General features: G+C 39.3%; 1 long non-coding RNA gene across 3 annotated transcripts in view; it reads right to left on the reverse strand.

The window, feature by feature from the left end:
* Positions 1–735: 735 nt before the first annotated feature.
* Positions 736–12,849, reverse strand: part of LOC138740719 (uncharacterized) — a 34,519-nt gene continuing 22,405 nt past the window's right edge. For 2 of the 3 annotated variants that reach the window (XR_011343147.1, XR_011343156.1), the window contains 2 exons: positions 10,284–10,420; positions 736–872 (listed from right to left, as the gene is read on the reverse strand). This is a non-coding gene — a long non-coding RNA (uncharacterized lncRNA). The remainder of the gene's footprint in view (positions 873–10,283; positions 10,421–12,849) is intronic. The other variant, XR_011343165.1, reaches the window with a different exon arrangement.

The raw sequence follows: 12,849 nt of genomic DNA on the forward strand, positions 1-12,849 counted from the left end.
CTGACATTTTTCAAAAGTAAACAAAATGAAATCAATGCAAACCTCACCAGGACATAGCGACAAAGGTAATAATCCTTCCCCGTGGTTAGGCTGTGCCAGTGACATTAATAAACCACATATCTTAACTCTACAGGTGTACGCTGGAGAGCATTTTGTCTGATTTATTCACTGTCTGGTATGGTGGTGCCTACGCTCTATAATCAAAAACTCCAGAGGGTTGTTAGCTCAGCCTGCGACATCACAGGCAGCAGTCTTTACTCCATCGAGAACATCTGCAGGAGATGGAGTCTTAAGAAATTAGCCTCTACCCTCAAGGACCCCCACCTCCCAGGCCATGTCCTCTTCACTCTGCTACCATCAGGAAAAAGGTACAGAAGCCTAAAGATGACCACTCAATGGCACAAGGTCAGCTCCTTATCTTCTGCCATCAGATTCCTGAATGAACAATGAACCATAGACGCTACCTTACTTTGATATTTTCTTTTTCTTGCACTATTTTTATTTATTGTATCAAGTGATTTATATAAATGTTTGCCCCGTGATACTGCTGCAGAACAACAAATTTCATGAGGTTCATGACAATAACTTTTGATTCTGATTTTGCTCTTCATAAGAAATCTGCTTCTTCAGCTCTTTAACTTTCTCTGTATGCTGCTGTAATCTGGAGAATTCTTTTCTCTAAGTTGTTGACGAGTTTGAAAATTCCACTCACAGTAAAATCACCTCAGCAAACAATTAAATGCAGCTTTCTCAGTTTAATCTCTCCTGTCTACAGTTGAAAAAAAATTGAAAAAGGAGAGTTTGCAGAGTGTATTCTGCACATCATTGAATCCATTGGAATGAAGTGTAAAGGGCTCCTTTTGACAGAACATCTGGAATGAGAACATAGATAATTACAGTTGAAATCCAACAATCTCTGCATGGAAATTGCTCAACAACATTTAAATCATTAAAAGTTCTCCCAGAATGTGTCACCGCTAAAGATAGTGTTAAAACGTTTCTTTCTTCTTAAGTTTTTTTTATTAATTTTAATAAAGAGCTTATAATACCAGTACATTACAATAAAATGATATGGATAGTTACACGGAATTAATAAATCAATCAGTATATCAAAATCAAACTTAAATTGTAAAACATATCCATAATTCATAGTCCAATTAATATTAAAAAAAGAAAACTAATAATAGAAAAAAAGAGAGAAAAAAAGAAAAAGGTGAAAGAGAAAATCTTCATCTAAAATCTAAATTTGGCCTTCTTTCTATCCATCTGATTGAACAATCGATTTTAAGAACTAAAGGCAAATTTTATATTCATGCAAAGAAGTCCAGTAAATTGTTGGCTAACCAATTAAAAGCCATGTTGGCTAATAAGACAATTAATAAGATACATCTTCCTTGATGGTACCACTACTACTGATCAATCTAAAATACATAATATTTTAAACTATTTCGAAACTACATTATATTCCTCTGAATTTAATAAGAAGCACAAATTAATGAATGAATTTTTAGACAGTTACAGATAATTTCTCAAGAAAATAAAGAACATCTAGAAGCTCCAATTTCACAACAAGAATTGCATAAAGCAGTATTTTCATTACAATCAAGTAAAGCTCCTAGGCTGGATGCTTATCCAGTTGAGTTTTACAAAACTTTTTCTAAACAATGAGTCCCACATTTAACTTGGTATTAAACGACTCTTTTTGAGAAGGAAAGCAGCTATTTCTGTGATCTTAAAAAAGGCAAAGACTCAATGGATAGACCGATCTCCTTATTAAATGGGAATGTTAAGATTTTAACTGTTTTAGTGAATTGATTGGAGAATGTTTTACCAGCTATAATAAACGGATCAAACAGGTTTCATTAAAAATAGGCATTCTTATTATAATATCCATAGATTACTGAATATCACGTATACACCTTCTACTCATAGATATGAATGTATTTTATCCTTAGGTGCGGAAAAAGTGTTCGACAGTAGAATGGGAATATTTATTTGCCACCCGAGTAAAATTTAATTTTGGCCCAGCTTTTATACATTGGATAAAACTCATGTACATCTCCAATGGCCTCAATTAATACCAATTCCCAGCAATCCAAGCTTTTTAAACTACATTGAGGCACGAGACAAGGCTGTTCTCTGAGCCGGTTGCTTTTTGACTTAGTACTGGAACCACTTGCTATTGCTCTGTGGGCAAATCCTGATTTTACTGGTTTGTTTAGATTATCTCTTTATGCAGATGACCTTTTGTTGTTCATTTCCAACCCTGAGTTATCCATACTGAATATATACTGTCATTATTTCCTTGCTTTAGCAGACTTTCTGGTTATAAGATCAATCTTCATAAGACTGAATTACTGGAACTTTATTCCAAATAGCCATCCAAAATAGTGAATAAACAATTTAAATACTTAGGCATGATCATAACTAAGAATTTTTAAAATATTTTTGAAGAAAACTTTGCACTTTTAGTCAACCAAACCAAATCAATTCTTACAGGATGGTCACCAGTCTCATTGACTATGATTGGTCGTATTAATTCAGTTAAAATTAATATTCTACCAAAATTTTTATACCTCTTTCAATCACTGCCAATATTTATTCCAAAATCCTTTTATGACAACTTTGAATCAATTATTATGTGTTTTATATATATATGGCAAAACAAGAAACCTAGATTGAATAAATTTAGAACACTAGAAATAATGGGAGATTAGCCCTACCTAATTTTCATTTTTACTTCTGGGCTATAAACATAAGAAATATGTTTCTTTTGTTCCAATGTCAAAAGACAGATGAATATCCTAATTGGATTAAGATGCAGTTGAAGTCCCTCAGAAGTACCTCCCTATGGGTGGTATTGGGGTCATCTGCACCTATCTCTATTCAAAAATTGACAAAGAACTTAATAATTACACATAGATTGAATATCTGGAATTAATTCAGAAAATTTTTCAGACTTAATGCTTATAGTTACAAGTTCTATGATTTCAAATTATTTATTTCAAACAATTATTTTAGATGCCAATTTTCAAGATTGGCATATTTTAGGTATTAATAGTTTTAAAGATCTTTTTATACAACTGCATTTTATATCTCTTCAACAATTGGGGATGATATTTAACCTATAAAATAGACATTATTTCAGATACTATCAAATTTGATGTTTTGCTTGCTCAAAGCTTTTAACATTTCCTACTCTTCCTGACCCAAATTTTATCGACAAAATCTTTGAGTTTACTCACAAAGGCATGATATATCTGTTTTTTTATTATAAACTATTGAACATGAAAGCAATTTCTTTGTGGAATTAAAACTGAATGGGAAAATGATCCGAATATCTCTTTCTCAGAGGAAGAATGGACTTCAATTTTGGGCCTGATTTACGATTCGTCATTGTGCGCTGGGCAGAGTCTTATTCAATCCAAAGGGCTTCATCATGTGTATTTCTCCAAAGTCAAACTAACTCACATTTATTCTGATATTAGTTCACTTTGTGAAAAATGTAAAATATCTGATGCCTCTTTGTTTTGGACTTGCCCTAATTGCAAAAATATTGGACTTTTAGAACTTTTTCTACCATATTTAGGATCACTTTAGATCCATGTCCAGTAATTGCACCATTTGGTTTTTCTAAAGATATAAATATTATTTTATCTTCTAATCAAAGACAGGTTATAGCATTCTCCACTTTATTAGCAAGAAGGTAATTCTGTTAAAATGGAAAGATGATTTCCAACCTACACAATGGCTGTTAGATATTATATCCTTTTTAATTCTTGAGAAAATTAGACACAATGTCACAAAAATCAAGATTTCTTTTGATAAGACTTGGAGCCCATTTCTAGCTCACTTCCATCAGTTGACTAATCAGGTGTGATGATGGATGTTACTGGGTGTGCTTGTTTGGTTCCCTGAGGCCGCTTGTTTAGATTTAACACTACACACAATATGAATTTTAACCTTGACTGCTGTGAGTTTGAATGTTTTTTCCTTTTTTCTTTCCTTTTTTTTCTTATAATATTGTATACATTTCCATTTATTGGATTTAGAATTAAGTCATATTTCTACTGTACCATATATTATTATTTGTAAATCAGCAGAAGTTTCATTGTTATTGATTTACTGCCTTTTTTGACTTGTTTTTCTGATAAAACTCAATAAAAGTAATTTTAAAAGAAAAAAGAAATAGAAAATCAAAGGAAAATAACAAAAAAGGAGAGAGAAAACGTAAAGAAAAAACTCAGTACCCCTCCCTAACAGCATATATGATTAACATTAAAGGAAAAATGAAGGAAGAGAAAAAATAGCGAAAAAGAACATGGAAAAGATTCAAGTCAGACAATCCAATTGCATTGAAGCAAAATTATAAAATGACACCCACAGCACCTGGAATCCTCTATCTGAATCTTTTCCATATTCAAACAAAACATGATGTCATGTGACTACTGATCATGAGTAGGTGGCAATTTTTAAGTAAAATTGCAAGCCTCACCAAAAGAGAAGCGAAAGAGAGAGCACGGCTTTGAAGCCGGGGACAAAGAAAAATCATTCCCTTAAAACTTAAAACTTTTAAAATGGATCCAGGAAGAAACTCAAGAAGGGAGGTGGGAGATCTCGAAGGGGACACGAGAAGGCCTTGGCAAATAGGATTAAGGAAAACCCAAAGTGTGAAGTGAGAGTTAGGATTGCTCAAGGATAGAATGTGGGTGAGGGGGGGGGAGTGGGGCAGAGATGTTCCTGGGGGTGGATGAAGTAGTGGAGAACCTTAATGAACACTTTGCTTCAGTGCTCACCAAGGAGAGGTACCTTGGTGAAAGTGAGGTCAAATGTGTTGGAGCACATTGAGGTTAAGCAAGAGAGAGTGTTTGTTGCTTCTGAAAAACATGAAATGTTCAAAAAAGGTAACAGAGAGAATACCATGAGTTATGGAATGGTGAGTCTGATGTCAGTGGTGGGCAAACCTTTGGAGAGGATTCTCAGGGTCAAGGTCTATAAACGTTTGGAAAAGCGTAATGTTATGAAAGATTAGTCAGCGTGGTTTTGTAATGGGCAAGTTGCATTGTCATGAGCCTAAATGAGTCTTTCAAGAATGTGACAAAAGACATTGATGAAGGAAGGGCGGTAGATGTGGTGTATGTATTTTAGTAAGGCATTTGACAAAGATTCCTTATGTTAAGCCATGGCATGGGGGCATGGGGGCAGTAGGGTTGGTGTAGTGATTAACGCAACACCTTTATAGTGCCAGAGATCGGGACTGAGGTTTGAAAAGCATGCTCTCTGCAAGGAGTTTTGTACGTTCTCCCCATGTCTGTGTGGGTTTTCCCCAGGGGTTCTGGTTTCCTCCCACCTTTCAAAAATGTACCAAGGTTGTAGATCAATCAGGTGTAATTGGGCTCGTGGGACCAAAATGGCCTGTAATCATGCTATATGTCTCAATTTAATTTTTTAAAAAATTTTGCAGCATGGATTCCAAAGTGGTTTGCCCACAGCCAAGGCAGAGGATGGTAGTTTTTTTCTTTGGCTTGGCTTCGCGGACGAAGATTTATGGAGGGGGTAAAAAGTCCACGTCAGCTGCAGGCTCGTTTGTGGCTGACAAGTCCGATGCGGGACAGGCAGACACGGTTGCAGCGGCTGCAGGGGAAAATTGGTTGGTTGGGGTTGGGTGTTGGGTTTTTCCTCCTTTGCCTTTTGTCAGTGAGGTGGGCTCTGCGGTCTTCTTCAAAGGAGGTTGCTGCCCGCCAAACTGTGAGGCGCCAAGATGCACGGTTTGAGGCGTTATCAGCCCACTGGTGGTGGTCAATGTGGCAGGCACCAAGAGATTTCTTTAGGCAGTCCTTGTACCTTTTCTTTGGTGCACCTCTGTCACGGTGGCCAGTGGAGAGCTCGCCATATAACATGATCTTGGGAAGGCGATGGTCCTCCATTCTGGAGACGTGACTCATCCAGCGCAGCTGGATCTTCAGCAGCGTGGACTCGATGCTGTCGACCTCTGCCATCTCGAGTACTTCGACGTTAGGGATGTAAGCGCTCCAATGGATGTTGAGGATGGAGCGGAGACAACGCTGGTGGAAGCGTTCTAGGAGCCGTAGGTGGTGCCGGTAGAGGACCCATGATTCGGAGCCGAACAGGAGTGTGGGTATGACAACGGCTTTGTATACGCTTATCTTTGTGAGGTTTTTCAGTTGGTTGTTTTTCCAGACTCTTTTGTGTAGTCTTCCAAAGGCGCTATTTGCCTTGGCAAGTCTGTTGTCTATCTCATTGTCGATCCTTGCATCTGATGAAATGGTGCAGCCGAGATAGGTAAACTGGTTGACCGTTTTGAGTTTTGTGTGCCCGATGGAGATGTGGGGGGGCTGGTAGTCATGGTGGGGAGCTGGCTGATGGAGGACCTCAGTTTTCTTCAGGCTGACTTCCAGGCCAAACATTTTGGCAGTTTCCGCAAAGCAGGACGTCAAGCGCTGAAGAGCTGGCTCTGAATGGGCAACTAATGCGGCATCGTCTGCAAAGAGTAGTTCACGGACAAGTTGCTCTTGTGTCTTGGTGTGAGCTTGCAGGCGCCTCAGATTGAAGAGACTGCCATCCGTGCGGTACCGGATGTAAACAGCGTCTTCATTTGTTGACCTCACCAAAGCCTTCGACACCGTGAGCAGGAAAGGGCTTTGGCAAATACTAGAGCGCATCGGATGTCCCCCAAAGTTCCTCAACATGATTATCCAACTGCACGAAAACCAACAAGGTCGGGTCAGATACAGCAATGAGCTCTCTGAACCCTTCTCCATTAACAATGGCGTGAAGCAAGGCTGTGTTCTCGCACCAACCCTCTTTTCAATCTTCTTCAGCATGATGCTGAACCAAGCCATGAAAGACCCCAACAATGAAGACGCTGTTTACATCCGGTACCGCACGGATGGTAGTCTCTTCAATCTGAGGCGCCTGCAAGGATGGTAGTAGACCTAAAATAAAACTATTATAGTAAATTAATTGAATTAAATTAAAAGAAACAATAAATGTATGATAGATAGATAATAAATAATAAATACATATTAATATAAATATTGAATTCTATGATAAATGACCCTGATCAGTCAGCTGAACAACCACAATAGTATATTTACTGTTTATTGTTACAAGCCCAGAGGGCCCCAAAGCCCAGCAGCAACAGAAATTCACCAAGACAAATCGTTACTTAAACAAAAGTTGCTTTTAATTAACTTTAAACATGAAAACAGGATCACACTTTAACTTAATAGTATTAATTTAACTTAACCTAATTTAACCCCCTTCTAATTCTAAGTGCATGTGTATATAAGTCCAAAATAAGTTCTTTGATTCACAGTCCAATCTCACTTCTCACTCCTCCCTGTTCACTGGTATCAGTGCACAGAATTTAACACTTATGAAGTTCACCAGGCTTTAGTGCTTGAAAGGTAAATGGTTACCGCTCAGGAAGGTTCTTGTCAGTTTTCAGAGAGAGAGATTTGTTGCTCGTTGGACATTCACAACTGATTCCTTCTGAACAGCCACTTCAGTGTCTTGCCAAAGAAATTTGCCCCATCAGGGTTTTCCAGATGATAACGTCTTTCTTTCAGTTCATCACAGAGTTCCTTTTCGTTTCCCTTATTTCAAGTGAAACATTATACAGTCAGCCACCTCCTCTTGTATGGACTACAAGGGCTTTGATCAGGCTGATCTAAGACTCACAACCTGTCTTCAAAATGGGGTTTTTCCACAAGTTTGCCAGCTTGTCCTGTTCCAGTCCCAGCTGCTGCTGCTGAACTGTAGAACTGAATTCTCTCTCTTTCTCTAAGAGAAAACCACATGACCCTCTTAGAACAGCAAACTGCACTCACACTGCGGCACTGGACCCAATCTTCTGAGTTTGTTCATCTGTTGCTTTCCAAAACAATAATCCCTTACTCCACAACATGTCCAATTAACACCTACTTGTGAAGTCCCTATAGGCATTCTTCAAAGTTTTTACAAAGGCACTCGGAGCCTGGACTGTCTGGCTTGAGCAGAGCTCTGGCATTTTAAATGGGATCTGTTCTGAAGTGTTTGTATGTGACCTAAACTAAAAAATCTGCCACAATTTATCTCCTTTAAAACATATCTATATACAATATAAAATATAACATAATCTGTCACAATATACTTCTGTAAAAATCAAACTTTGTAGACAATTTTTCATGTTAAATTTATGGGGTTGACTATTACATGGATATAACTTTTGAGGGGCTGAAATTCATGCTAGAATCCAAAGTACCATATCAGTAGCAGGTCCAAATGATCTCTAAACAAATATAGAAAAAAATCGCAATGAGTCAAAGTAATGATATAGAGCCTACGCCTTAAAATGCATGTCCTACCACATGGCAGGTTGGGACCGCGGGAATTATCTGTGTTGTCGGAGGTGTTAGGAGTCCCAATAGGATTCATGGGAAGGAAAAGGTGGCATTCAATGATGAGAAGCTTGTTGATTAAGCTTGGTGATCTTCTCTGAGTAGAAATCCTATTACAACATAACCCATCCCGCCCACATATCCTTTTATCTGCCTGACTTTCAACCAACAACACAAACTGCTTTCAAATGTTGGGCAGGCTTAGGAATTAGTCACATAGCCCTTCATGATATAAAGGAACTTTCTCGCGATGGGTCTATTTATTGTCTTGTTCCAGACCCCATAAATAATAGGAACAAGCTGTTTCTTTTAAAAAATATCTGTCTAATCGTCTTTACCCCTTAATCGTCTAATCAATGTTTGATGTTGTCCCTTACACTTGTAATTCATGTCTCTAGCATCTTCACAGACTCTCTTTTCTAACTGAAAATGCCATAGTTCTTCTGGCCTTCCCAGCCCATCTTCAAATTCCAGTGCCTTGCCACTCTGATATGATGATAGCTTGCTTCCTTTCTCTCTTCCTGCAGGTGAGGAGTGTGGGCGATGCAGTTGCCTCTGTCCCCAGGGGTGAAAGTAGGGGCAGTGGCATTGCGATTTCCTCCTTCCTATTTCTTTGTGGAAAGCAGGTCAAATCAAGACCGCATAAAGGCACCAATGTCAGATTCAGGATCAGGTTTATTGTCATGAATGTGTCACAAAATTTGTTGTTTGTGGCAGCGGGATTGTGCATTAGAGGTGCAAAATTCCTATAAATTATGGTTCTGTAAATACAATATTTAAAAATAAACAATTAGTGTAAATAGAGAAAAAAAGAAGTGAGATAGTCTCTATTCATTCATTATCCATTCAGAAATCTGATGGCAGAGGGGAAGAAGTTGTTTTTGTAATTTTGAGTGTGTGTCTTCAGGCTCCTGTGCCACCCTACTGATGGCAATGGTGAGAAAAGGGCATGGCCTGGATGGTGAGGGTCCTTGATGATAGAAGCTGCATTCTTGAGACACTGCCTCTTAAAGATGTCCTTAATGGGGTGAAGACTAATGCCCATGATTGTGTTGGGCAAGTTTAAAACCCTCTGTAACCTTTTCCAGTCCTGTGGATTGGTACCTCAATACCAGACAGTGATGCAACCAGTCAGAATGTTTTCCACAGTACACCTGTAGAAATTTGTGAGAGTACTCGATGATGTACCAAATCTCCTTAAAGTATAGCTGCCAGTGAGGTTCTACATAATTGCATTGACAGTGAGGCCCCAGGTTAGATCTTTAGAGATGTTGACACTAAGAAATTTAAAGCTCTTTGTCCTTTCCATTGCTAATAGCATGATTAGAACTGATTTGTATTCTCCTGGCTTTCCCTTCCTGAAGTCCAGAATCATTTTGCTAATGTTGAGTGCAAGGTTGTTGTTATACCACTCAACTAGCTGATCAGCCTCCTAGCCCCTCTCTGGTCTGCTATTGTTTTCTCCCAACCTGTGGGTCCTCTCCCAAGGTTCTTCTTGCCGGGAGTGGAGGGTATTCTCCCTCTGTGGTGCCCTGCACTGATCCGCTGTACTCCAAGAGCCAGAAAACCTCGTGTTCTGGGCTGTCAAGCATGGGCACTGCCACCTTGGGTACAGACTCCTATGGATTCACCAATGTTAACAAAGTACCCTCCAGCCCTAGGCATTTTAAACTTGTGTGGGGTCATCAGTGTAATAACCAGGGAGTAGGACCCTGCAGAGGAGCACTGGAACATGTATCTTGACTCAGATCTGCACCAGCCATAACCATAGTTGCACCAGTGTGACCAAATTAATGTTTAAATGCTGGATTCTTGATTTAACTATTCTACAAAGCAGTGTTCCACCAATCTTCTGTAATAATGGAGGAGCAACTCACTGACCCTTTCTGCCACTCTCAGTCACCAGGGAAGAAGCAGTTCCTCTTGGTTAGTTTGCCCCAAACATTGGTCCACCCACAGCTGATGGTTGGTGAGGTTGTCACTGGTGGTCCACTGTGACATGGCGAAGACAAATGCTACTGATTTAGTAAGCAAATAATAGGCAAAATTAGGTTGCAAATTGATGACAGAAGAAATAAAAATCATTAAAAAAATTTCCCACCATGACAGATTGACCCCAATAAATGAGCAATCGATTCACACGATTCACTTGTACCCCCCTTTCTTTTTCCCTGTCTCTCTCTCTCCCTTCTCTCTCTTTCTCTCTTCATTCTCTTCTCTCAGTCTCCCTCTCCTCCCCCACATTCTCTCTTTCTCTCTTTTTATCTCTCATAGGAACATAGGAAGTAGGAACAGGAGTAGGCCAAAAATGGCCCATCGAGCCTGCTCCGCCATTCAATACGATCATGGCTGATCACCTACCTGCCTTCTCCCCATATCCACTAATTCCCCTATCATGTAAAAATTTATCTAACCGAATCTTAAATATGTTTAATGAGGCAGCTTCAACCACTTCCCTGGTTAGAGAATTCCAAACATTCACTACTCTCTGGGAAAAAATATTTTTCATCATCTCTGTCCTAAATCTACTCCCCCGAATCTTGAGACTGTGTCCTCTCGTTTTAGTTTCCCTGGCCAGCTCAAAAAACCTTCCTACATCTATCCTATCCATACCCTTCATAATCCTATATGTTTCTATAAGATCTCCTCTCATTCTTCTGAACTCGAGCGAATACAATCCTAGACGATTTAATCTTTCATCATAAGTCAACCCCTTCATCCCAGGGATCAACCTAGTAAACCTCCTCTGGATCGTCTCCAAAGCCAGCCAGTATATCCCTCTCTCCCCTCCTACTGCTCTCTCTCTCTCTCTCTCTCTCTCTCTCTCTCTCTCTCTCTCTCTCTCTCTCTCGCTCTCTCTCTCGGTATTTCTCTCTCTGTTCCTCCCATCCCTCCTTAAATGTCAATAGAGATGAATTTCTGTGTATGTAACAGACAGGGGGAGCTTTTCCTTGACCGATGGGCTGGAGCTTGTCCTTAGTGAAAGGTCCATCTGTTCTAAGCTGTCCTGACGCACAGCCAGAGGAAAATCTGACATCTTTCGCACCCATCTTTGGTAGAATGTTCTATCAAATACTCAGTCATCCTGGAAATGACTCAGATTATTTCCATGTTTGTTCTGTCACATTAGTGTGAGGAACTGACAGAACGGTGGTTTGACAGCCCAATAGATAAACACAAAACAGCAGGAAAATATAGGCTAATCATTTGAGCTTTGAATATCAGTGGCAGTTTTAAAATGGGAGAACATTGCTGTGCTATACTTTACATATAAATTATTTACTTTAAAACATTTTGTGAGAGGAATCATTAATAATTTTCAAAAGAATATGATAGTATTTTCAGCAATTCCCCCAATCGCAACTGTATTTTCATTGGTTGTAAAACTTAATAGAATTTTCACTTTGCTATTGATCATGTAAAAGGCTTTGTTATGATTGGCAGAGGTTTCTTTTCAAGGGATGTCTCACCACTGTTTCATGGGGAGATCATCTTCACTGATCTACAGCTCTTCAATCGCTTTCCACTTTGAGTTATTTCAATTACCAGCTCCTTATCTAAGGATAAGGGATAAGCCGTTTAGGATTGAAACTCCTTCACTAAGAGAGTTGTAAACTTGTGGTACTTCCTACCACAAAATGGTGTTGAGGCTGGTCCATTAGTTATGTTCTATGTTGAGTTGGATGTGGCCCTTATGGCTAAAGGGATCAAGGGCTGGAGAGAAAACGGGGATAGTGGACTGAGGTCACATGATCAGCCTTGATCGTATTGAATAGTAGAGCAGGCTCGAAGGGCTGAATGGCCTCCTTCAGCCATTGTTTTTCTATGTTTCATTGTTTCCCATTGCTAGGGATGATGTTCTCTCTCCAGATATATGATGCTGAGGCAGAGGACAAATGGTCAATTCCTTGCTATTTCCTTTTTGTCACAGTCTCAGCTGTAGTTTTGAGTAGTGACTCTATGGAATTCTCTGCTGAATGAAGCAGTAGAGGTTGCCTCACTGGAAGTATTTCAGATACATTTTTGAATAAGAGGAGAATTAAGGGCCATGGGAAGTTAAGTGGAGCTGAGTCCATGGCCAGATTAGCCATGATCTTATTAAATGGCAGAGCAGGCTCGATGGGCCAAATGGCTGACTCCTGCTCTTGTTTTATGTTTCTTATATTCTGATTAGATCTCTCAAGAACAGGATCTATTTTGGAATTTGCTTGCCTGAGCCAGACATTTTAGTTGCTGTTGGATTAGCATCAGTACATGGAAGAGTGGTTGGTGATATCTTAGAATTTCAGTGTTTCGAGTGATATGACATAAGCGAATGCTGGGCACACGGGAACATTGCTGGTCTTTCTTTCTTTTTTTCTTTCTTTCTTTCCTTCTCTCAGTGAGCTTCACTTTGTCCACTTCTACTCTAACACCTAATTCCAATCCTCTCTGACCTTCTCCTCTC

This window comes from Narcine bancroftii, chromosome 1 (assembly GCF_036971445.1).
Source record: "Narcine bancroftii isolate sNarBan1 chromosome 1, sNarBan1.hap1, whole genome shotgun sequence".
In the NCBI taxonomy this organism is placed as follows: Eukaryota; Metazoa; Chordata; class Chondrichthyes; order Torpediniformes; family Narcinidae; genus Narcine; species Narcine bancroftii.